This window comes from Ptychodera flava, chromosome 2 (assembly GCF_041260155.1).
Source record: "Ptychodera flava strain L36383 chromosome 2, AS_Pfla_20210202, whole genome shotgun sequence".
Classification (NCBI taxonomy): domain Eukaryota; kingdom Metazoa; phylum Hemichordata; class Enteropneusta; family Ptychoderidae; genus Ptychodera; species Ptychodera flava.
The window spans coordinates 50490422-50515946 of record NC_091929.1 but is presented as its reverse complement, the minus strand read 5'-3'; the positions used below and the strand labels follow the sequence as shown (position 1 = coordinate 50515946).

The 25525-nt window shown below is 37.6% G+C and overlaps 1 long non-coding RNA gene across 6 annotated transcripts in view; it reads right to left on the bottom strand.

Annotated features, from left to right (window-relative positions):
* The window catches only part of LOC139123281 (uncharacterized), a 417909-nt gene that overhangs the window by 136416 nt on the left and 255968 nt on the right, over positions 1–25525 (bottom strand). For all 6 annotated transcript variants that reach the window (XR_011549635.1, XR_011549629.1, XR_011549631.1 and 3 more), the window contains 2 exons: positions 7963–8151; positions 7192–7382 (listed from right to left, as the gene is read on the bottom strand). This is a non-coding gene — a long non-coding RNA (uncharacterized lncRNA). The remainder of the gene's footprint in view (positions 1–7191; positions 7383–7962; positions 8152–25525) is intronic.

Sequence of the window (25525 nt, the reverse complement as noted above, 5' to 3'; positions counted from 1 at the left end):
TAATTCCATTTAGTCATATACTTTTTCATTTCATCTTTACTGTTCAAAGTTTTGCTTTTGTATAATTTTATGACAAGAATGTGAAAATTTAGAAAATCAAGCATGGTGACCCCATCTTTTGTTTGTAATATTTGATTATTCTCATATGCCAGAATTCAAAAATTTTTCCATGTGTTCTTCCTTGTATTGCTTTCTGCCTGATCTTGTTTAGGTATAATGTTTCACTGTCATGAGCGTCATTTGACACACACTATTCTTCAACTACCATGTACATCAAAGTCAGAGCTCTCTCTGTCACTGCTCACGTATGCAGTAACAGTGACACTACTGTACCAGTAACAGGGTAGTATCTGGTAGTGACAGTTGCCCATAGGCAGTAGCGGTATTATCTTTGATAATTTTGACAATATTTATGTTCAGTTTATACAACTGCGTTCGTGTTCTACTCTCTACAGTATGTTGAACTGTCCAGTATTCAGCTTGCTAGCACAGCCAGTGTATGTGTACCATGCATCAATGCTGACAACTGACTGTCAGTCTGGACTCTAATTAAATTATCACCTAATACATATTTATATATACTGGCTTTGTCGAGAAACTGAACATTGTGTGTTTGAGCATGCTGTAGGGAGACAGCAAGAAACTGTAGTTGATATATTGGATAGAAATATTGCAAAAATCATCAACGGTTGGAGCTTGTGCCCTGTTACTAGGCTCAAGTCTGATTTTTTACGACAAATCACAAATGTTTAGATTTTTTTCGAGATAAAAGTCATGGAATGTGACAAAATGGTTGTAGATTCTGTTAAATTATTACTAACATTACAACATTTGAATGACATAAAAATGGTATTCATTGTTCATTAAATTACCTACAAAAACTTGGAATCGGAAAATGTAAAACATAAAAGGAAACCAAAACATTTTCAAGTGCCCCCTACAGGTGGGGCAATATTTCAAGTTCCCTCTCTACTACCCTCAAAATTTTCGAATCACCGTTCCTGAATTTCTCCAGCCCCCCCTAACCGTTTTTTTTGTGAACGCAGCCTTGGTAACAAACCTGCAATCGCTATCAGTGCTGCACTATACATGTCGCGCTTTAGCAGCACGAAACCTGCTTCATCACACCAGTTTTTCAAACGAACTAGATATCCATTTTCATACCAGTTCAGAAGTAAAATACTCATAGACTTGAGATATTTGTGCATGTTAGACTTTCGATACATTCGCTTTACGCTTGAATTTAGCATGGAGCTTTGGTAGCTCCATGAATTTTAGCAAGCGATGCTCGGACGGCGCGCACAACGTATCGATGACACTTGGGTCAGGGGTCATCACAAAAAAAAATCAGTGCGTATTCACGGCTTGAATCATGCCACCGATCGCGGAAATCATGGATCATAAATCCGAATGTTCATGTCTATTACTTAAACAGAACCCTAAAATATGAAATACATAATGTTTTGATATTGAGAACCATGTTTTGTTTCACTGACGATCAAGTTTAATGCTCAAATATCGCGACAAGAATTGCGCATTTGCACGATATGAATGCGGAAGTACGTTGACTCGGCAGACGAGCGAGCGCCTTGTCTGAAAATCTGTTTCCGATATCACGTCACAATACACTGAAAAATCTCGCGAATTCATCTCTACGGAAGCCAATCAACACAAGTTCCTAACGTCAGTAAAGATATTGTCTTGTTGCCAGCAATACACCACCAACATTTTCGCCGTTCAGGAGTGCCTTACTCGCTCTACTTTGTAAAATAAGTCGTATGCTTTTGCCGTTACCTAACTTTCCAAATTCACGGTAGACTTTCCGCAATAGTAGTTGGAGATTTTGTTCAATATATCGCGCGTGGTGGAACCGCAATTATCCATAATCACACAGTCACCTACAGCCAAACACCCTTTTATTAAAAGTGTAATAACTAAATGGTATTATGTCAGGATTTTATTCGCCAAGTTGGTCAAAATGACACCATTCAAGCGACAGGAAGGAAGTTAGAAAATTATGTAGTGATATAATTTCATTAAAGCTCCATGCTAAATTCAAGCGTAAAGCGAATGTATCGAAAGTCTAACATGCACAAATATCTCAAGTCTATGAATATTTTACTTTTGAACTGGTATGAAAATGGAGCTGCCTTCTAGCTGCATCGTAAACTGTGATTTGTGAATGCTTTAGTGGGGTGAAGGCGATGTGAGACACCTGAGTGTGGTGAACGCGATAGCGGGCAGGATGAGCGCTACACAAAGGAGTTTATCCCGGAATCCCGAGGACACCGCGACATTGCACTTTTTATATGATATCCAATATTTACGGCTACTAGATTATACAATATCGAAGTTAGATTGGCTCGGCTAGATCTATAGGGTGGTGAAATATCCGATATATATCGGATATTTACCCGTAGTATCGCCTAGTATCAAGGTTAGAGTCAGTCCCTGGAATCATGGATGTAAAAAATAGCATGCTTGAATTAAGTCGAATTTTACCAGAACAGTAAGGCGGTGAAATTTCCGATATATATCGGATATTTACCCGCGATTCGTCAAAATCTAGTATCGTTTAGTATCGAAATTACAGTCAGTCCATGAAGTCGTTTTATGAAAACATGTACATGTAAGGTGGTGAAATGTCCGATATATATCGAATCCCCGACTGAAACTAACTCACTACTGCACAGACTCAGATAACGCATTCCATTGCTAGGAAACCTGGCCTGCGCTGCCTAATTCCAAATAGGTTCGTATGGATATAGGAGAGACACCAAAGAAACTACGATTTTAAAAATTATTTTAATTTTTAACATTTCACCGACTTCAACTCTAGGCGCATCGTACCGTGCATTTGTAATGCATTTGCATTGTTTGGATGTCTCGAAACTACCGAAAGCGTACAATGACCGGACTATAAAAAACGGGGGGGGGGGGATCTTGAAACGTTTTTCACGCATGCTCTTTAAGCTTTTGTCAAATTCCAACGCTATCAACTCACTATGTTGATTGCATGCCAAGAAGTCTGCCGTCAGTCATCGGCCGACGTACGACAAAGCGACAAATTATTTTGTTCAAAGAGTAGACAATTAAATGACAAAACATGTCGATAATATGGCTGATATAAGGATTATTTTGATTCCTTAGTAACAGTGATGGAACCGGCATAATTTACGATGGTGGACATGGTTTTCTCTCGCCTATGGGATTGCGCAAATCGCGCATTTCCGAGCCATTGTCTGCCCTGGTAAAGTTACTGACAGCGCGGAAGTCGCGCACAAAACAAAGCAGGCAAAGACGCCGAAGGAAGTGGATGTTTACTGAGTGTTTCCACTATAATAAGTTGTGCAAACAAACATAAGATGCCAGGTCGCACCCATTTACACCTAGAACTATGGCAAGAGCGTCCAACTTCTCCAATATTGGATATAAACCCGCGATTCGACAGAATCTAGTATCGTTCGGTATCGAAGTTAGAGTCAGTCCTTGGAAGTCGGGTTTGACCAGAAATGCAAGGTCACGATATATATCGGATATTTAACTTGGATTTGACAGAATCTAGTATCGTCTAGTATCGATATTTGAGTCCCCAAATCGCCAATAAATATCTAGTAAATATCGAGTAAATATCGGCGACTTCACAGACCGTGCGTGCCAAGGCAGAGGGCAAGTCATTCTAGTATTGTGTACTATCGATATCAGAGTCCCCAAATTGCCGATAAACATCCAATTAAATATCGACGATTTCACTGATCTGGCGTACCGAAGCACAGGGCAAGTCATTCTACTATTGTCCAGTATCGATATCAGGGTCCCCAAATCCCTGATAAATATCAGGTAAATTTCGGCGATCTCTTAGACCGGGCATGCAACTGCACAAAGCAATTACAGTGAAATTCGATCAAGCTGCAGAGCTTCATTTAACAAGGCGCTGTTTCAATAGATACGTATCAGCGATTTTTACGACATTAACGGCTGGACTTGATGTGGTCTTGTTTACATTTTTAATCAGCTACATGCTCTCAGTTACACAACACACCAGGGCCACTCCATGCATGTCAGATAGAGAAACATTAACACGTCACCACACCTTGCAATGTCATGTATCTGTCTTTTTTATCATGATGAAGAAGTGAGCGTGCATTCAGACACCTACATATAAAAATACCCGAATAGCTTCATTTATGGTTCTTGACACTCACATATCAGCTGTGCATAGACTCCAGTAATTGTGCCATTCAGTCGATCACACCGGTCGGCCACCCCTTAAAGCTAGTGGCACACTCCTCTAAGTACTTCCGTCGCAGTATACTCGACAACGTCACCTGGCGTACAAAAGCTGGTCGCAAAAGTTGCCTTACACAAGGGGCCGAGATTAGGGTTCGTGTGACTGCTAGCTGAATTTGACAGCGGGCATTGCAATCTGTCGTGCCGTCTTTGACTTTCAAGTGTACAATAAAACATACATCACTGATCGATCTTCTGACTGACGAGGTTTTAAACTGCAGCCTTATGAACATTGGGGCGACTTAACCGATCCAAATGCCTTTCGCAAACTTGAAAGTGCTCGCACTATGAAAGATATGAGTAAAATTTCAGTTGAATGTGTGTATTGGTTCTGGAGAAGAAGATTTTTAAGATTAAATTGTGATTTAAACAAAATCCAATATGGCGGCCAAATTACGTGACTGATCAAAACGCCTTTCGCAAACTTAAAGGACTACCACTAGGGAAAATAAGTGTAAAATTTTAGTTCAATCAGTGATTTTTAAAGATTAAATTACGATTTTTCACAAAATCCAATATGGCGGCGAAACCATGAGACCGATCCAAATGCCTTTTGCACACTTGAAAGAGAACACACTATCGATGATAGATGTAGAAGCTTTTTGCAAACTTGAAAGATATCAATGTAAGGGTGACATGAGTAAAATTTCATATTAATCAGTGTTTTGGTTCTGGAGAAGAAGATTTTAAAGATTAAATTACGATTTTTTGCAAAATTCAATATGGCGGCCAAACCACATGACCAATCCAAACGCCTTTTGCAAACTTGAAAGAGATCACACTTTAGATGATAGATGTAAAATTTTAGTTCAATCGGTGCGTTAGTTCTGGAGAAGAAGATTTTTAAAGATTAAATTGTGATTTCACAAAATCCAATATGGCGGCCAAACCACGTGACCGATCGAAATGCCTTTTGCAAACTTGAAAGAGATCACTGTAAGCATGACATGAGTAAAATTCCAGCTTAATCAGTGTTTTGGTTCTGGAGAAGAAGATTTTTAAAGATTAAATTACGATTTTTTGCGCAATCCAATATGGCGGCCAAACCACGTGACCAATCGAAACGCTTTTCGCAAACTTGAAAAAGATCACATTGTAGATGACATTTATTAAATTTTAGTTCTATTGGTGAATCTGTTCTGGAGAAGAAGATTTTTAAAGATTAAATTATGATTTCAAAAAATCCAATATGGCGGCCAAACCACGTGACCAATCGAAATGTCTTTTGCAAACTTTAAAGAGATCACTGTAAGGATGGCATGAGTAAAATTTGAGCTTAATCGATGTTTCTGTTCTGGAGAAGAAGATTTTTAAGATTAAATGACTATTTTAGAAAACCCAATATGGCGGCCAAGGTCACGTGACCGCATGCGATTTTATTTGCAAATTCTAAAGACCTTAGGTCATGCTTACTATACAAAAAATTTCAAATGGACTAGACCCCTAGGTCTTCTTGACAAGCCATTTTTAGGTTTTTGGAAAATCCAATATGGCCGCAAGGTCACGTGACCAATCAAAATTTCAAGGGTCAGGTGCACGAGTACTAATTGATACCTACGAGCCCTGCAAATTTGAGAAGTTTTCGTTCAGCCGTTTAAGAGATCTAGGTCGACAAAGAATCGGCAGAAGAAGAAGAAAAAGAGGAAGAAGAGGAAGTAGTAGAACTTGAGCAATAACAATAGGGTCCCAGCCGGTCGGCTTGGGCCCCTAAAGAAGAGGAAGTAGTAGAACTTGAGCAATAACAATAGGGTCCCAGCCGGTCGGCTTGGGCCCCTAATAATAAAAAAACGGAACGATTACTAGAGGGTTTCGGACCCGTGGTCTCGAAACCCTAATAACAATACTCCAAAAACAGAGATGCCACGTTTTCAAACAAGTCCAGAGTATTGACCTATGTTGAAGGGTGATTTCCTAAGTACTCAAAAATCACCAAAATAAAAAGTCATCTTTATCCATTTATCCTTATTTTCATTGTTGTCGGACAGTATGATTTGGTCAACTACTCCAATTTATCTAGAGGCGTCTGTCACGTTTCCAAGGCATGTGATGTATGGTTCAAGATTGTAGCAGAAGGTAATAAGAGATGGCGTCATACTTTTAATTAATTATTAGTAAAGGTCTCAATTAGAAGAACCGAGAACGGTATAATCTGTGGTATGATCCTATTTAATACTGAGAAACCATCAAATAATGGCAGGAAACACCCCGCATATACGAAATATGAATGGAACATGTCGGAAAAACATGAATCGTACTCATCATAAACAGAAAGTTACGACATTTCTGTAATGTCCATCTTTGTTTACCATGCAACTGTTGATAACTTCGTGGTTCGAAGACAAGGCCAAATATACCGCCGTTTTGTTGTTTAGGCATAGGCGATACTACTCTGCTATTCTTTCAGTCTTCAAAGTTATCACTTAACCAAGAACGAGATCAATTGATGTCTTTGTCATTTTTTTACTCTTGACTAGGTTCGATCGACTTCATCTCAATTACAATTTTAACGAAAGTGTAAAATGGTAACGAATGGAACTGTCCATGGAAACTGATCTACTGTTATATAATCATGAAGTTTATAAAACATTTTGTTAAACTTCTTTGACTCAAGCAAAATTGTTAATCATAAATAAACTTTAAATATTTTTCTCTTTGTGTAGGAAAAGATGCACAAACTTTTGTCAGTGATTGTAACAAAAAAAAAACACATTGGCATATCGTCTGAGAAAATTTCATTGTCAATATAAAGACATCTTGTTTATAAGATACAACGGAAGACAGTAACTATTTGAATTGGTATTCTGTTCTTTCCAGAGCGAGACATATCTACTTGGACGGTAATTCATTGTTTAATCTGTGAAGAAAAGGCTTACGATATTATTGTACAATTAAGTGCTTTACCTTTAGGTGATACGTCTTTGTCTTTTCCTTGTGGTTCAACATGCTGAGATGAGACATGTGAAAATTGACATCCATCAATTGTACAGTTGTTTTCTTCAGGGTTGTCACAGAATTGTGATCTTTATTAAATCGATTCCTTGCTTCACTCTCATCAGTGCAGGTGTGCGTAGTTGTTCCACCTGCAATGCGACCTGCATGTCCGACGACACAAGGCGTTTAGTTCTACTTGATCACACTTGAAGATGAAACTACAGTAAATGAAGTTCCTTAATGATTTCAATATGGAATCTTTGTAAAATTTTATCAACATGGTAAACATTTCACACATGATTGTGATTTACCTACTCATGATATCATAGCATTTTGATAGTTTATGGCGATTTACACTAGAATTTGGCAAATTTTGTAAACAAGATATTGTCGCTTGTTAATGTGGAGATTGTAATTTCTGATACTCAAGTGATTTGAATATTTATTTATAGAGTTTGGGAGATCACCTATTATAAATATGTCGAATATTCACTCGATATGACAGAGATTATAACAACATTAGTGTGTCCACTAATCAACGGATAAGTTTAACATGAAGAAAATAATGACATGATTATATCCACTTTCTATTCAAGTGGTGAGAAGTACCCAAGGATAATCTTTCGTCAAGTCTTCCTGGTCGTTTTCTGATCGACCTTTCCTGAATATCAATTGGTGTCGTGGTGCAAGGTTAAAAATGGGAATTCACCGCTCATTTTTACCATAATAATGTTTACTCACCACCGACTAATAAGTCCTCTACATCCTGTCCTGTTTCTGAAATTATTGATGACGAATTTCGTTGTCTACTTTCAGGGACGACAGGACCATGATCTGTTTTACCTACGTCATTTGAGTAAGATTCACGTTGGAGGTCACTCAACACTACATCAGCAGAAGCAGGTGAACTGTCTGTACAGATAATTGCACCTGTAAAATAGTGTTCAGCAGTGATATCTCGTGATAATGAATGTTGTTCTCTAGCTAGCATTACAGTTTTCACCCGATTCACATGGAAGTCTACCATGCTTTTTGTGATAAATCTTACGAATCTAAGAAAGCGTTAAATTAATTTGGAAGTTTATTCTCTTTTCTCAGTAATCAAGTGACAATCAAAATCACTCTGTATGATATTAATTGAGGCTAAAAGAGCAACCAATATGAGTCTGCACATTTTGTTTGTGCTACGTCTTGCTTTAACTGCAATATTATTAACTCTTCTAAAAAATAAAGAGAAGAACTGTTTATCATTATTCTCTTAAGAAGGTGTACGTGTAACAAAGCAGTCGTTACAATTGAAATACATCATTCGTGGCTTTGTGTGGTAATGATTGATGTGTGCCTTTGCCTTGCATAAAATGTACTTATATATCAATCAGTCATGTTCAATTAACATTTTGCCCTACTTTGTCATTACTGGCTGTGAAGTTTGTTTTATAATGTGAATCTTGTGAAATACTCATACTAGAATTAAATAACTTTATAAGGGTGCTGTTTGGATCACATCAGTTATTTTACAAAAAGTCACTTTTGGATAGGTTGCCACTGAATTATCCACATAATTTTCAAATCAATTATCTCTGAAAATTTAGGGCATCCTCTCCGCTCGTAAGAATGGTATTTATCAGCTTGCAATTTAAAACATGACATGAGAAAGCGATGCTTCCTCGTTTCATTTACATATTTATTGAATTGAAGCCACGGCGATAGCAGAGACACAATGAGGACATGTCAACTATTGCCTTTTGCATGGGCTTTGCCTCAAACGAGTTTCCACATGAAAATTGACTGAAGGGATACCTATATCACTGAGAACATATGCTTAGGTGTTGCCTGATTACTCTGCGCAAATTAATAATTATAGGTGAACAAGAGATGAAATTACAAAAGTCAAACAGCAAAAGATAGAAACACCTGACGTCACTTCTTGGTCATTTGGCCGAAGGTCCTTATATCTTTTTTCATGAATTTGACTTTGTATGTGTACCGTATAATTACTGTATGTTCTATTACGAATTCTGACCTAATGTTATCTGATTATGGCTTTGTATGATTGCGATTAGTTAAAACAGTATTCATTGTATTTACACAGAGAGGAATAATAATGATGAAGTAAAGAACATACTCAATATAGGGTATATTAATCCCCTACATTAACCTAACGCATGGCTGTTTTCTTTATTATAAAATAAGGTGTCAACCAATTTTTATTTATTTCAAAAGGCTGAAAAAATGTCATGATGCTGAACCAGGCGACAGCTGTAAATAGTTGCTCATCCATTAGTTTTAAATCGTTTATTTTCAAATGCTGATTTCTAAAGAATTAATGGTATGTTCTTGTGAAGAATTATGCGCCAGGGAAAGTGACATGGTTTATACCTGAAGTTTTTGTAGATTCGCATTATGCTATTCAGGTGTAAAAACGTTCTTGTATAATTTAGTCTAGTAATGGGAAAAGTGCGTTTCGATCTAGGCAACATCCCTAAATATATCGATGCTACACGTCGTAGCAAGTAGGACAAGTTAAAAAGACCATCCATATACGATTAGAGAAGTTTTGTCTACATTAAATGATGTTAGTTTTCCAGCCATCGAAGTTCGTATTGTGTGGTGTTGTTAAGAATTTACTGTGAGCTATGCTTAATCAATAAGCAGACCTAAATGCACATAATTGTACAAAACTAAAATCATTAAAGAGAAAATGTACTTTCTATAATTGCTTTATAAAAATGGTTTACACAAAAAAACAGGACAATGCAATACATGTATTACTGATCGAATGCACATACCGACACAGTCTTAATGGAGTCGCTACATAGTCATATACAAGCTGCAACAACAAAAAGCTCTTCGAGGCTACATATTAACATGAATATTAATTACTCAACCAAAATCCATGCAACTATTAATATGAGGCACGGAATGCAAAGTAATTAGTTTACACATTTAAACAGTTTTTTAAATGTGTGCATCGAAATTAGCTGCAGGGAGGCGAATGGACTTTGACACATCGATAATTCGAGTGTTTTGCAAATAGAGGCGTCCACTGAATTTCTTTCTCTAAATTTAATTTTTCGAATTAAGGCTCCAAGCAATATTTCCAGCTGAAAGGAATGGACTTTGACCTCCATGAGCGTCCCACTCCCCCAACAACCTACAAAACGCCCACATCCCCCAACTCATCTTCCACAAAAAATACTTTAAGCTGATTTGCGAAACTCACGCAAAATTTTCACTGGCAAGCGGGTGAGCAACTTTAAAAAACTCAATGGTGCTGAAGAAAATCAATTGGTCCGATCCTTAGTTCAAAACCAATATAATGCAATGTTTTACTGGTCCCCTGTATAGGGGCCTAGAAGATCTGTTTTTAAAAAATAATTTGACACCTCTTGAATACCATAACACCAAACTGTTTTTTTTACTGTAGCCCAAGAATAATAACAACCCCAATTTTGACACCAACCACAATTTTATATTTTGAAAATGCCAAACTAGCAGAAACCAGAAACTTTCTTGGCTATCACAAATTATTTGTTTATCATGAGTCATAGATAGCATTGCGGCACCATGAGTTTCATGTCGGAAGAGCATTCATACAATAGAATTAGTAGGGTAACAAAAACACTCGATACAAATAATACTGTAAAAATCAAAAATGCCTTTCAAATGAAAGCATGTTTTCAGAAGTACATCAAATTTGTCTAAATCTGCACAGCATCAATCCACCATTGACCAAATGTTGTCTGTACATTGTTCAAGATGGCGGTTCTACGAACACTATTCGATGCCAATGGAATGTATGGAACGGCACTGACTGCTTACAGTTCTTTCATAAATTCTCACGACATCAGTAATGAACTAGTTCTGCTAACACACGACTACATTTGCATTAACGGGTTGCACAACATCTGGTACGCTGGTATTCTGTTTATGCAAAGTCCAGTCAAGCATACAAATAACAACGATGAGGACTTTCATGGTAGTTATAGCACGAGTACGAGGGGGCTTACTAGGAATAGCGGACACACGGACAGGTCTCAGTCTGGTAAAAGTCCGAGGCGCGTAGCGCCGAGGACTTTTACCTGACCGAGACTCAAAAAGTGTCCGCCATTCCTAGTAAACCTCCGAGTACGAGGACTATAACCCATGTATACTGCGACTTTGGCGAGTTTTTGGCGACACTTTCGGAAAGCCGACATTCTTGAAAACTATGTACATGTTGCTGAAGTTATGTAAGTCTTTTACATCACAAAGTACACTCACGGGGCAAAGTCAAGCGCAAAACAATGCAGCTGAAATCTGAAATCATTTGCATTTATCATAATTACACTGACAAACAAATGCCGAATAGAAAACAACAAACTATCAGGTAGATAATTGGGTAAGTTTTATTATTCAAATCGCAGGTGTAGCTCTACCATGTGCACTCATGCTTCGATTTCATTCCTGTTTCTTGTCGGCAGACCTAGTCACCGCACGTTTTCTTTGTGCTGAGCGTTTGCGTCACCAGTACGATGGCAGACAATGTTTCTGAATCTAACTTACTGGAAAGTGTCTGGGATTTAGACTATTGTTTGTCACAGATTGATGTGGACGACGCTGAAGATTTCAAACTAACGAATATCCAGAAAGAATTTCGCTTTCCGCCTCCAGTTGACAACGGAACGGTCCACAAATAGCAACAAGAACGTATTCCGAAAGCTACTCGTAAAGCTACGAAATGGGGTGATTCCACGTGGACGAGCAACTGATCACTGAACGGACAGGCCATAGGAGCTCGGCAATACGAAACTACAAACGGACCAGTGATGATCTAATTAAATCTGTGTCGGATGCCTTGCAGCCTCCTGAACCGAAGTTGATGAAATCTTAGTATACCCATACATCTTCAGCGAAGGTATTAAATTGCTGAACTGAAAGACGTACGATCAAGCACTGCCACTATTAGTAAACCACCAGACACAAACGATGAACAATCTACCATCAAGATTGACACTAAATCAGCCGACTCGTTTGTCACAATGAATATAATGAAAGGCGCAGTGAAATTTGAAGTAAAATTTTGAAATATTGTAAAATTTTGTGATATTGTAAAATTTTGTAGTGGGAAAATACTTTCATCACATGTGTTTCTTTATGTGCATTTTTATATGTAAGTACACTCAGCTGTTACCATAATGAATGTGTAATTTTTTTCTATTGTATTTGTTACCGTTTGCGGACTTTTCTAATGTATTGGTCTACCAGCAGAGTACAGTTTCCTTGTCTAAAAGAGTACCCGTTTACCAGTTATCTGTACACTTCTTTTGTATAAAACAGTACCCATTAACTGGAGTGCATAATTAATTAGTATGTTTCTTTGATAAACTGTCCACTATGGAAACGAGAGCAGTAGAGTTCAAACAATAGGCATGAGACAAAGAGAAGTATAAATGACTCTACACGGCGACCACAGTCTCAGAGTTCGAGTACAGAGTAGCTCTAGTACAGAATAGCTCTGCAGAAACTTCTCACAGAGACTTCAACAGTATAGGCTTTAGATGTACAACATCTGGCACTTTAGTCATGAAAACTCTAGCACAAGTACTCACAGTTTTAGCGACGAGAAACAGTTCACTTTCTGTCCTTATACAAGTACGGTTTCTCAGTGTGGCGGTCCATGCATTGTAAATGACAATGCAACTCAAATCACAACTGGAGTTCCAAAACTTGTCATAACTTGACGAAATGAACACTACAGCCCACCAAACTTCACTGTTCTAATTTTGAGCACACGTTACCAACGCTCGACTGAAGTTGCAGCTTCAAAAGTCCACACTATGGCATCTCTTTACAGTCAAAATTATGCTTTTGCCACATTTAGACTTAAAAACAATTACGCACACGTTTACATGACCTGCACTGAAAACCAACACTGCACAACGACAACGGACAATTTTCTATTATCCCTTTATATTGAAAAACGAAACAACTGTTTGAAATGCACACGCCAAATGAGTTCTTCAAAAATATACTCAACTTTGTTAAAATGCAAACCAAATAGACATTCCTGGGTACTGATATCACACAGAGAGTACAATATATAAATAAATCGCGTCATTTTGATGGTTTATAATGCAAACAATGATACCTGAAACAACCCTTTCACTCGCGCGATTTTCAAAACATTGCGCTTCACATGATAACAGCATCTGGAAAACGAAAGTGAAATTTCTCACCGTATGTGTTACAGAAGGTACTAAACACTACTGAAATCATTGCGTTTCAAATCATACTGCAGACAGGTAAGTATTCTAATGGCTCTATAATGTCAACATAAAATGCAGTACATATACTGCTCAAAACTTTGTTTTTAGTTGTTTATGTTGCGTACAACTTACTGATTAGCATAATAAACACAAACAAAAAAGTGCCCTCTGTAAAGGAAATTTGCAAGTTTCGCTATATAGCAATACAGAAATCGATGTCACGTAACAATGGGTTACATACTCCCCTCCAAATCATGGCCATCCCTGACCATGCAGGAGTAATTAAAAACCATGTAGGATGTACACAATGATTTACCATGTCTATGATAAAAATTGTAGTATCAAACCATCCTGTGACTCTGAGAATAGTTACACCTTATGTACTTCTTGAAAGAAGCTTACTTTAACATGCCTGTGTCATCAAAATGTTCGAAACATATCAAAGATACATTTTGCATTTGTTTTCCACATGAAATTCCATGTTGAACTTCAGTAACTTCTAATACGGTAAAACAGTTTAAGTATGCTTAGGCATAATACACATTGTCAGGTATTTTCTGGAATTCTGGAATTCTAACCACAATATACAGAGTTTTAACGATCTGCAATTTTTGCTTTATCACACCAACATTACGAACCAATACTCGATCACCACGTTTCAACAGAGCGTCTCAAGCTTTAGCATCATATATCCCCTTGTTGGCTTGGTGCCGCTTCATAGCCTCTTTTGAAGCTAAATCATATGCCACTTGAAGTCTCTCTTGAAGATTACTGACGTAGTATTCAAAACTATCTTCTACCTCATCTAAAGGCTGTAAACCTAGATATACATCACTGAACTGGAAGTCTCAGATGATGACCGTACATCAGAAATTATGGTGACAAACCAGTACTTTCTCCTCTACTACAATTATATGCATGTATCATTGAACTAATGTACTTCTTCCAATCTTTTTTTATCCTCATCTAATGTACCCAACATACCCATTAGTTTTCTGTTGAACCTCTCACATTGAGAATTGCCTTACAGATGATAAGGAGTCCTTCTGGATTTCCTAGCATCTTACACAACTCCTGGATTACTTTGACTCGAAATTTCTACCCTGATCAGAATGCAGCCGAACAGGGAAACCATAATGTAGCAAAAAGTGTTCCATCAGTGCATTTGCTGTAGTCTTGGCAGTTTGATCTTTTGTAGGTATAGCTATGGCATACCGTGTGAAGTGGTCAGTTGTAATCAAAATGTCCTTACAATTGCCTTTACATGGTTTAAGAGTTAAATAATCCATACAGACTAAATCAAGTGCCTGCTTCTACTCCAGTTTACACAAGGTGCTATGGTTCTAGCTTCTTGAGTCTTTTTCTGCAATTACATCTTTCACATGTCTTCAGCTTTGCTTCAATATCGACACTCATCTATGGCCAATAGAACCTGGATCTTATCAAATCAGTGGTCCTTTGTTTTCCAGGATGACCGTGTTGTCATGAAGAGCTTCTATGGCTGTACCACGACATACCTCAGGAAGTGCCAATTGATAATACTCTTCACCATGAGGATCTCTTCTCTTTCGATGAAATATACCATTGTGGTAGCAAAGGTGTTACTCTTCACCATGAGGATCTCTTCTCTTTCGATGAAATATACCATTGTTGTAGAAAAGGTGTTACCATTCCTTCAGACCAATTTGAACCAATCTGGACTCCTTGCCTCTTCCTCTTGGAGTCAGACGTCTACATCTATCAAAATACCAACAGTGTCTTCCTATCACAGGATCTGATCTGTGAGCCATTTTCCATTCTTCTGTACTGACATTTGGTAAAGACGACTATTCAGACCAACCTTTCATATCATCATGAACTTTTCCTAAAGTTTCTGCTTCAGTTCCCATCACTTCAACTATAGGAAGAACTGAAACTTGACTACTATGGTTAATTGCATCTACTGTATCACAGTTCAGAGTTTCTCTCTCTGCAGGGGGCAACCAATCCAACTAATGTGAATGACCATCACTGTCAGTACAGTATCCTTGGCAAGGTTTTCTGGATAATCCATCTGCATCACCATGAAGAGTCCCAGGTCTGTACTGAACTTCAAAGCTTTAATGTGCGAGTGCAGCCACCACCTTTGTCCAGTGGCATCAAGTTTTGCAGTAGTCATCACATGTGTTAACGGATTGTTGTCAGTTATCACCGCAAAATTCCTACCATACAGATATCCTTGAATTGTTCTGTCACCGCCATTTTAATGCCATGGAACTCCAACTTGTGAGTTTGGTAATTTCGTTCACTCTTTGATGATCTTCGGCTTGCATACGCAATCACCCTTTTTACATCCTCTTGTTGTTGATACAGAGCTGCACCTAATCCGAGGAAACTTGCATCTGTATGCAATTCAAATGGCTTGTCGTAGTCCACATATGCCAATATGGGTGGATTTGTTAATCTCTATGAATAAGAGTCTCAAATGCTAGCTGACACTCGTCAGTCCACTCAAACTTTGGTCTGTCTTCTTCTCTGATTAGTTTCATCTTACCGACAGGGTTAACCCGCTTGTACAGGCCAACTGTGAGATCATTCAGAGGTTTTGCAATCTTTGACAACCCCTTCACATATCTTTTGAAGTAGCCGGTTACACCGAGGAAAGTTTTCACTTCTTTTGCATTAGTAGGCACTGGCCAGGTCTTCAGTGCTTTAGTTTTCTCTGGGTCTGTCTTTACACCCTGTTTTGACACGATGTGTCCAAAGTATTTCACTTCTTCTTTGAAGAAAGAGCACTTCTTCGCCTGTAGTTTTAATCCAGCTTCTGTCAATCTCCTGAACACTTGTTGTAGTCTGTCTAAATGTTCTTCAAACTTGCTCGAATATATGATGATGTAATCTAAGTATACGAGGCATATCTTGTAGTTTAGGTCTCCGAAACATTTTTCCATTACTCGCTGGAATGTTGGTGGACTTGTGGTCAATCCCAAAGGTAATTTCAAACATTCATAATGTCCAACAGGTGTGATGAATGCAGTCTTCTCAACATCATTTTCATCCATCAGTATCTGCCAATAACCAGACTTAAGATCAACTGTACTGAATAGAGCTGCTCCTTGTAAAGCATCAAATGTCTCAATACGTGATAATGCATAGGCGTCTTTGATAGTAACGTCTATTTACTGTCTGTTCTGTGCTGTTTTGTGTCTATGTTTACAACTACTGTCTTACGAATTCTGACATAATGTCTTTGGAGTATGGATTGGTATGATCACGATTATTATAGTACGACCATTAACCTTGCGATAGTCAATACAAAAACCTTACACTGTCATCTTTCTTACCAAGTATACGATAGGGGCTGCCGAAGGACAATGTGATTCTCTTATCACACCACTGTCAACCATGCTTGTAAAACAGTTTTCAATCATTATACATTGCGGGAGGTACACGTCGGTAACGTTCACTGATAGGAGTGTCATCTGTAAGTCTGATACGGTGTCTTTCTAATCCACAAGTACCAAGGTCATTTTCACCTTTGAAAAGACATCCTGTTCCTGTGTAAACATTTTCTTCACTTGCAATAACTGCTCAGAAGTCAAATTAGCATTCGTCATATCAAACTGTACACCATTAATTGTAAAATTCGCCTCAGAATATTGTTCAGCACCTGATTATCTTCAATTGAAGCTAAAGCTGAATTCTGTCCTTGTTGTGTTATCCATGTAACTGCTCTCGCTTCTCCGATGATATCACCAGGTCTAACAGTGATGGGTTTATCAGTTGTATTGCTGATACGCACTGGCATTTGAGACTTGAGTTTATAGCATGACAACACTCCGGCCTTGGGACTTGTCACTATACTATATGGCATTTTAACACTTGGTTCCACTGTAACGATATATTCAACATTAGGAGTACCACAATGAACTTTTCCTCAACCACTCTCGATCACTCTCTGGCTTGACAGTTATTGGTGAAAGATTTTGTCTATAAAATGTGTACGATATTGTGGTTACTTGTGATCCAGTGTCGATCAAACAAGGACTCTTCACTGCATTTATAAAAAACATACTCCTTTGGTGTTGGTCCGACAAGCTTGTGTCGTTGTCTAATCTTCATCAGAACTGGATTCCTACCTTGTATAGCAGTCTTTACTTGCTTGGTGATAGACTTCCTCTTATGCTGAAAATTATACCTCAACACAGATTTCTTTGATGTTTGATGACTAACGGATGGACAGACTCTTTGTACATGTCCTCTTCCTCTACAAGCATAGCACATAATGCTGCACACATTAAGTCTTACTGTCAGACTGTGTAGACTTCATAGTTTATCTTTCTGTTCAGTCTTGGATAGGACATTGCATTGATATGTGACCTCCTCCACAATTATAACAGACAACAGACTTCTTTGACTTCTTAACAGGACACTGTCTTGAGTAGTGACCTTTACCTCCACATGTATAACATGTGTCAACTGGTGCAGTAGATCGTGTTCATACTGGCTGAAACTGTTCAGTTTTCTTTTCAAAATTCTTTTGTCTCTCTTCCAACATTTCTATCTTTTCCTTCATCTCTGACATCATCAATGTATAAGCCTTAAGTGCTTTTGTCATCGTGCCAATGTCAGTTGCACTCACTGACTGTTGCTCAACTGGACGTTCCCCCTCCAAATCTTCACCATTAGCTGTTGCTTGCTGTGTTTTAACAGAGGTTTTACAGACTGGAGTCGCTGTTTTGAAGGCAGAATGCTCTATAACTTTTTGTTCGGCACGCACTTCTCACAATACGCAGAAGGTCATCATAAGTCCTTGCTTCTCTGTATCCATGTCGTGCTATCTCTCTCACCTGATCATTGTTAATGTTTCTCCAAACACAGTTCAAAATGTTTGATCTCTCTCTTCATATGTAAGTCCACCTCTCTTACATACCATATCTAATTTAACTCTAATCTGGTCCCAAATCTGAAATGGACTCACCAGGCTTCTGTTAACTGTTAACATAGAAACGTGCCAACAGATCATCACAAGACTCCACTTCTCCAAAGCGACCTTCTAACTTTTCCAGTATATCACCAACTGTAGCATCTTGTCCCATACCCATGACCAGTAAAGCAGCTCGACCACGTAGTGACTCTCTGACAGTTTGCAGTACCAATGAAGGAGAACTTGAATAGTTTCTCTCAAACCACAGAACTTCTTGTTTCCAAACTTCAAAGTCTGCATCTCCTTTGCGAGATGGTTCACCAGAGAAAGCGGATAATTTGGACCTCTGTGTAAAGTAAACTGGCTGTTGAGACCGCCTAGTACCATCAGTATTCACCCCAGAATATGGAACTTCTGTCGCAGCTCTGACCCTGGATGTGTCTCATTGTGGTTGACTAGGGAGCCCAGAAGTTGCCATGTACTGACTGTCTGTTGGGTTAGACATAACTGTTCCATAATAGACATCTTTACCTGGCTATCCTTGCCAGCCAGACGTGTCCTTTCTATCATTTCCTGTTGCTCTTCACTGCGAGGTGGTTTCATGTCCTCCTCAAATTCTTCTCCTCCAGATGCCATACTGTAATAACACTCTGATCCAATTTACAACACGCGGGTTTACCAATGATCAATATATACTGTAACTATTGCAAAAATATCTTAACAGTTGCAATACAGTTCAACATCTAGTAATACGTATGCAAATTGTGATATCAAAGTAACAGAACAAAAAGATTTCCACGATTGACTTTTCAAAATAAAGTTATAAACTTTACAACAGTTTTGATTATAGCCCATATACCGTATGAAATTACTTTGAATTTCTCAATTCTGAAATTACTAAATCAAACCACATGTGATAAACAGACTGAAGTTTTCAAAAAAAATAACAATTTCATGAGAACCACCCACACAATATTGGGGAAAATATCTCCAATCGAAGAGAATTTTTTTTCATATGTAATATGTTGCTCTTTAGTGTAGTATTACTACACATAGACTTGCACAAAACGATACCCCAAAAAATTAGACGTGTTTTGTTTACCCCTACTCTTCTGCAACAATGAAAACAAATGCCAGAAATAATCTGTAACTATACTGGAGCCCCTCGTTGGGCGCACAGTTGTGTAGCCCAAGAATAATAACAACCCCAAATTTGACACCAACCACAATTTTTATACTTTGAAAATGCCAAACCAGAAACTTTCTTGGCTATCACAAATTATTTGTTTAACTTGAGTCCCAGGTAACATTATGGTACCATGATTTTCATGTCAGAAGAGCACTCATACAATAGAATTAGTAAGGTAACACAAACACTCGATACAAATAATACTGTGGTAATCAAAATGACTGTATATTACTTTCATATTCCGTTCAAAATATTTTTTTATACAATGGTCTGAACCACTCTATTTGAAACCATTCTCAAACAGTGAATAACTGTTCACAAAATACTTCAACTTTCAATGTTCACCTCAATTGTTTTTTTTTATATTGTGTTCACAAAAGTTTCATACAATGATCCAAATCACTGTTACAAACCATTCTCAAAAGTGTCGTTTCTATAAATCAACACGGAGAGGCTTCTCAATTTCTCTGTTCACTTATAATCAAAAGTACACATAGTGAAACCCCCATATGCTAAGAACACTATTGATACTGAAGTGAAATGTACGCTGAAAAACTACATATTACATTTAAATAAATATTCACCAAGGAAAATAATCGCAATCACACCAATCCATAATCCAATAACACTAGGTCAGAATTTGCAAGACAATACTTGTAAACATAGACACAATACAGCACAGAACAGACATTAAATAGACGGTACACAAACAAAGTCAAATTCATGAAAGAAATATATATGGACTGCTGGCCAAAAGACAGAGAAGTGATGTCAGGTGTTTCGAAAATAGTAAGCGCATCCTGTCCCACATGTGGCACCCGCCATATGGTATTGGTATTTTATTTCAAATGCTTGGGCCTCAGCCCGTCGCAAAATATGTTATACATCTGAACAGAGAGATAGGAAAAAATTTATCACAAGTGAACAGTTCCTAATTTGTATCAGTCTTAAGAAGAAACTCTTCTCGCACTTTAAAAGATCTATGCACAGACAATTTGTACTGAACAGAATGATTTTTGAAGATAACAAAGCAATAAATTTATCGTGAGTGGGATACAGTCGAAATTTTTCTGGTATCAATTCTATTCTGTGTTGCTGATACAAAGGGCAGAACAATACAAAATGACACTCATCCTCCAAACACTCCTCCAAAATTTCAATACATTTACTCTTACAGAAAGTACATAGTCTTTGCACAACTGGAACGACTTGTTTACTGTGACGACCTGTTTCAATTGCTAAATTATGGTTTGATGTACGAAGTTTTGCCAAGTCGGATTTATATTCTATAATAGTAATTGAAGATAAATACATTTCAGGTTCTAGTAAAGATTTAAATTTCACGTAAGAAAAAAGTCTACGAGATTGATGTACAGCAGTTGACCATTCTTGTCTGTAACAGTCTTGAAGTCTTGTTTGTAAAAACCGCCTTTTTATCACCAACCTGCTGTTCAATCCACACAGAACCAAAGCCATATTTGTAAAGTAAATTTTTTACCTTTGTTACCCATGTTATCCTTCCTACTTCATCTAATCTTTTTAGCATAAGGTATTACAAGCTTTCGGGTAACGTGCATTATCCATTTCTAAAAGTTTCAACCATAAGAAATACAGCGTCTCGTATAAATACATGACAGGGGGAATCTACCACAATCCCCCAAAAGTGCTTCAGCGTTTACATTTGTATTAACTCCCATCAAAAAACGACAAAATTCAAGTTGAACCCTTTCTATATGGGGAGAGTATTCATTTCCTTAGATTTCAGCCCCATAACAAATTACTGGTACAACTGAAGTGTCAAACAGCGTAAACGCTTCCCCTTTATAACTACTTTTATTTGATGCAATGCTTTTTTTCCTTTCGTGACTAGTTGATGTTTGGCAGGTGACCAAGACAGCCTTGATGACAGTAAAATCCCTAGATAGGCCTAATTGTAATGTTTTACTGTTTTAACCTCCGCTCCATTAAAGCTCCACCGTTCATAACTCTTCAGAATACCACCATTTCTAAAAACGATGACTTTGGTTTTCTCGAGATTGACGGACATGCACCAATGCTTACAGAAACGTTCAAGATGGTTTAGCTTTCTTTGCAATTTTATGGGTAAATCGGCCACATCGGTCACATCATCAGCATACATCAACATTCCTATATTAGGAATGTCGTTATTTACAAAAATACCACTGTTACAATCTCTATCCATATATGAAGCTAATTCATTAACAAATAAGGAAAATAAAAAGGGGCTCAACATGCATCCCTGCCTTGTGCCTACAGTACAATCAAAATACTCTGTTAAGCCAGCATTACATAAAACACATGATTGTAAGTTATTGTACATTAAAAGTAGTACTGTTAAAACTCTACCGTGTAACCCATACGAAATGAGTCTATGCCACAGATAACTATGGTTTACTCTGTCGAAGGCTTTTGAAAAGTCAATGAATACACAGTACAGCCTGCCTTTCTTTTGTGAAAGATATTTCTGAACAAGCGACTGAAGGGAAAAAATGTTGTCAATAGTACTATAGTGTTTGCGAAAACCAGCTTGCGCTTCGACAATGATACCAGAGTTATCTGCCCATCTCACAAGCCTATTATTTATAATTTTGGTGAATACTTTACTCATTGTTGAGAGCAAAGAATCCCCTGAAGTTATTTACCTCAGAAACTGACCCTTTTTTATGTAACGGATATATTATTCCTTTACACCAGCTCTGTGGAAAGACTCCATTTCTCAGAACGAGGTTGAATAAATCACGCAAACATTTATGGATTACGTCACCACCATTCTGAAACATTTCATTAACAAGTCCATCTGGACCAGGCGACTTGTTCTTTTTAAGATGTCTGATACAATCAACAACTTCTTGAAGAGTTATCTCTTCATTTACAGAGATTGGCGTACCATCTTGACACTGTTCACAATTTAAATCGTGATTTTCCAAATCTCTTAAAATTTTACAATCAAAGTCGCTATCAACAGAAATACACTGAACATTTAGTAATTCTTTAAAATAAAGATACCATTCAATAGACGGAATGTTGTTATTGTAAGTAATTGCCTTCCCCGTCTTAATCCGTTTTACAATACTCCAAAAGTTACAGGGATCATTCACACTCTCTAGTAAGATATTACGCTGTTTTATCTTATAATCTTTACATTTAATATCACATATTTTCTTAAATTGATTTCTACAATGTATATAATTTTGCAGATCATCCACACTGTTTGAAGCTCGAAATTTATTGAGATACTCAAATTTTCTTTTTCTACAGTTAAAACATTCATCGTCCCACCAGGGTTTAGTAGTTTCTCTATAGGACTTTCTGTCTGATTTTGCGCAAATTTTCATTTTTTTAGCTGCTCTACGAAGGACATTACTCAATATTTCTACCGCATTGTTGATATCATTGTGTTGAACTGAACACAAAAAATCATCAACTCCTTTCTGTGAGACATCATCATGTAAATAACTAGTAAATTCTGGCAGAAGATTCTGCTTCCATCTATACTTTTCCCATGTGTTTAGATCAATTGAGTCAACACTTTCCATATTACCATTTACAATATCTCCTTTTACACACAATGTACAGTAAATCGGAAAATGATCTGACAAATCATTGGAGCCCACAGTAAAATCACTTATGTATTCAAATAATGAAGTGCTAACTATTATATAATCGACTACACTTGCCCAACATCGTCTATGTATTTAATTGTAAAGTTGAAAGTTCGAGCTACAGAGACCTTTTTCTGCTTGATAAGATTCTGGATAAATTCTGCCTCGTATGAGAACAGAAATAAGTCGGCAAGTAAGGGAGCACAGTTAGTGCCCATCGGAATTCCTATACACTGTTTGAAAAATTGTCCTCCAAATTCAACAAATATGTTGTCAATGAGGAAATCAAGCATAGTGATAATGTCTTTCTTGGTATAAAACACTTTAGCGTTAGTAATGTTTTAAACAAAATTTGTAGAATTATACCCTAATTACCACATATTTGTAACGGCGTGAACCGTTTTGGTAGAAAAATGCTGGTTGATGAGTGTTTTTCAAGCGTTCTTTCAATTATCATGTGGCACGTGGTATACAATGTGCAAAAATCGAAAGTTTAATAGATGTTATTTTGTGTGTGCTAGCGTGAGTGCTTCACGAACTCTACGGCGAGTGGAGAGGGCGCAGTCAAAATTGTAACATCCTTAGCTCGGTTATTGAACCAATCTTTTTAGGATTGGGGATTAGTCGAGCGGTTTGTCTGTTGTCCTCTGCGCTAGGTGATTGGGTGCCGTGCGTTGTGGGTTCGAGTCCCGGTTGATACCATCGTATTTGAAACAGATCTTGATTTCAAATTTTCCAAGAGTTCCTTCGAATTTTTAATATCTACATTTTATTTTACCACTCCGAGAAAAGACAACATCACAGTATGCTTGAAGTCCCCGTTTAACAGTACAAAGAACAGAAGTCGTATCTTCTATAACTCTGTTGTTGGACATTTGAAGATCCTGTGATAAACCTAGCTTTGTATTGTGTTTTGTGGAGCTTTGGTATCCAGTATAAGCTAGGCAACTTATTATGGTCATCCTTTGTTGTAATATTAAAATTATCCATGAATGACTTATGATTTGTCAAAAATTTCAGATTTGTTGAAGATTGATTGTCTGTAAGTGGAATTGGTGGAGATCTTAGTTACACCAAGTTGGTCTATAAGACATTCAAAATAATACTTCTTACAGACAAATACAATGTTATTGGCAGCTTTATCAGCAGGGACGACAACATATTTGTCATGGATATCATTCAAACACTTAACAGCATCAGGATCTTTAAATACAGAATAGGGTCGTTTCTTTGTATTACGCACACTCAAAATGCCTTTCGAATGAAAGCATGTTTTCACAATTACATCAAATTTGTCTCAATTAGCACGGCATCAATCCATCGTTGACCAAACGTTTTCTGTACGTTGTCCAAAATGGCGGCTCTACGAACACTATTCGATGCCAATGAAATCTACGGAACGGCACTGACTGCTTACAGTTCTTTCAGAAATTCTCACGACGTCAGTAATGAACTAGTTCTGCTCACCGACGACTATATTTGCGTTAACCGGGTTGCACAACATCTGTTTAGGCAAAGTCTAGTCCAGCATACAAATAACAGTGACGAGGACTTTCATTACTCTATACGGCGACACAGTCTCAGAGCTCGAGTACAGAGTAGCTCTAGTACAGAGTTCTGCAAAAACTTATCACAGAGACTTCAACAGTATAGGCTTTAGATGTACAACATCTGGCACTTTAGTCATGAAAACTCTAGCACAAATACTCACAGTTTTAGCGACGAGAAACAGTTCACTTTCTGTCCTTATACAAGTGAGGCTTCTCAGTGTGGCGGTACATGCATTGTAAATGACGTTGCAACTCAAATCACAACTGGAGTTCCAAAACTTGTCATAACTTGACTAAATGAACACTACAGCCCACCAAACTTCATCGTTCTAATTTTGAGCACACGTTACCAACACTCGACTGAATTTGCAGCTTCAAAAGTCCACACTTTGGCATCTCTTTACAGTCAAAATTATGCTGTCGCCACATTTAGACTTTAAAAGAATTACACACACGTTTACATGACCTGCACTGAAAACCAACACTGCGCAACGACCACGGACAATTTTCTATTGTCCCTTTCCATTGAAAAACCAAACAACTCTGTGAAATTCATACGCTAAATGTGTTCTTCCAAAATATACTCAACTTTGTTAAAATGCAAACAAAATAGACGTTCGTGACTACTGATATCACCCAGAGCGTGCAATATAGAAATAAAGCATGTCATTTTGATGGTTTGTAACGCAAACAATGATACCTGAAACAACCCTTTCTCTCACGCGATTTTCAGAACACTGCGCTTCATATGATAACAACATCTGGAATACGAAAGTGGAATTTCTCAC